Raw genomic sequence first — 1,888 nt, 5'->3', positions numbered from 1 at the left:
AAAACTGACAGATTAACTACCAGGTAGAAAGAATAAGTTACCTGTAAAAAAAAAAAAAAACCAATAACGAAATAAAAATAATTTGCTACCTCACACTCCTTTCGAAAAATCAAAGTGATTACATTAATCACTCCTAAATTCCCAATTTTCGTATCGTTACTTTTAACAGCCTCATTACACTGACATAATGAATCCTTTACAGTTTCAGTACAGATACCTTACAAAGAGAAATAATTCTGGTTCACGAATTTATCTTCTCTACTTTTCTGTTCTGGTTCACTTTACATGAAGTGCTCGAGTTCAGAGACCACTTACGTTAAGTAGAGGACGTAGATGACTCATCGGTATGTTGAGGTATGTAGGATGAGAAGTGGATACACCAGAATAAGTCCTTTATTTTGATGGAGGGGGGGGGCAATCTCAAAGCCTTCTTGCGCCATTGAAATTTTCTGCAACGGCAGAGGACGATGAACATTTCCTCTGGTGTCCACAGAATTTTCACTAGAGAAAATATTTATTTTAGACACGTAAAATTGTCCTATCATTAACATGATATAATATATATAGAAATGGAGTAACACAAGTAGTAACTTTGAATAGTCCATTCAATATTAGAATAAAATTTATTACAGAATATGATTGATGTATTAACGATAGTAGTGACTTTCCTACTTTTGACCGAAAGAGACTAATGGGAGTAAGCTTGTCGCTGTAGCTTCCGGTGTTTTTCAACGTTGGATATTGTCTTCTGTATAACATTTATAGATAGGTCTGTTCGTTCATCTACGGTTGCAGGTGATGTTAAGTATTTTGTTTTCAAAAAGTCCTTGTTTGACCCCTTGTAAACTATCAAATAGCTTGCATACAGTTTATGAATGAGCCAGTGGCCAGAACTTCCCACTAACACGAAAGAACAATATACGATTAATAACAGTTTAATATTTCTATAAAGAAACAGAAAAATGAACGGAAGAAAAAGCGTGTATAAAACTTAAGACATCGAATAAGAATAACATAGTCTAAGACTATGATAATTTTTCCATGTATTGAAATAATATTCACTGGGGGACATGCATGTATTTCTCCATTTTAGACACATAAAATTATCCTATCGTTAACCTTGACACAAGATATTTTTAATTGATATTGGAATAGAATAAGTCATTTCCAACAATGTATTCAATCTTACAGTAAATTTTAAGAGTAAAGTTACTTACTGCAGGAAATAACGAGTGTGTCCTCAATGATAGTAGAAAGTTACATACTTTAGTTGTGTCCGAGAGACTCTTGCGGTTGTAGGTTTGTCTCTATTACTCGTAAAGATTTTCAACGGGGGATTTTACCTCCTGTATAAAATCTTGAATGGTAGTTCATCTAGTGGGTATTACGTTAGTTGGTTCCAAAACATCCTTCTTCAACCTCTTATTTAACTTCCACACATGTCAAATATCAAAACTTTCAAAAACGTCGCATACAGTTAAAGAACATGTCCATGACCAGAATTTCTTACTAACGTAACAAAACAATATACCATTAATATTTCTGTAACTAAATCAACCGGTAAAAACAACCTTACTCCAAAACAACAATAGTTACAAAATGATTAACCTATCTAATAGTAACCAAAAAATAACACTTGCTCATTATCTCTCGTGAACTAACTTATCGATGATCATGACAGGGTTTTTATTCACTAGATGCCAAATCATGTGATCATTATTTACATACTCTTTAATCACCACTAGGGGAAACTGGTGTCATAATTCTTTCAAATTTAAAATTAGCGTAATTAATTAGAAGGAGTTTTATAGCTTAAATCTAAAACTAATAATTCATAGTTTAACTAAACAATAAAAGAAATAATAAATGACCAGTGGACAAAACCATA

The 1,888-nt window shown here is 32.5% G+C and overlaps 1 long non-coding RNA gene across 2 annotated transcripts in view; it reads right to left on the bottom strand.

Moving 5' to 3' along the window:
* LOC111086591 overlaps window positions 1-232 on the bottom strand; it is an 11,461-nt gene extending 11,229 nt beyond the window's left edge. For both annotated transcript variants that reach the window (XR_002611339.1, XR_002611338.1), the window contains exon 1: window positions 218-232. This is a non-coding gene — a long non-coding RNA (uncharacterized LOC111086591). The remainder of the gene's footprint in view (window positions 1-217) is intronic.
* Window positions 233-1,888: the final 1,656 nt, after the last annotated feature.

The sequence above is a fragment of the Limulus polyphemus genome, unplaced genomic scaffold (assembly GCF_000517525.1).
Source record: "Limulus polyphemus unplaced genomic scaffold, Limulus_polyphemus-2.1.2 Scaffold1230, whole genome shotgun sequence".
Lineage (NCBI taxonomy): Eukaryota > Metazoa > Arthropoda > Merostomata > Xiphosura > Limulidae > Limulus > Limulus polyphemus.
The sequence above is the reverse complement of the archived record's forward strand: the minus strand, read 5'-3'. Positions and strand labels throughout refer to the sequence as shown.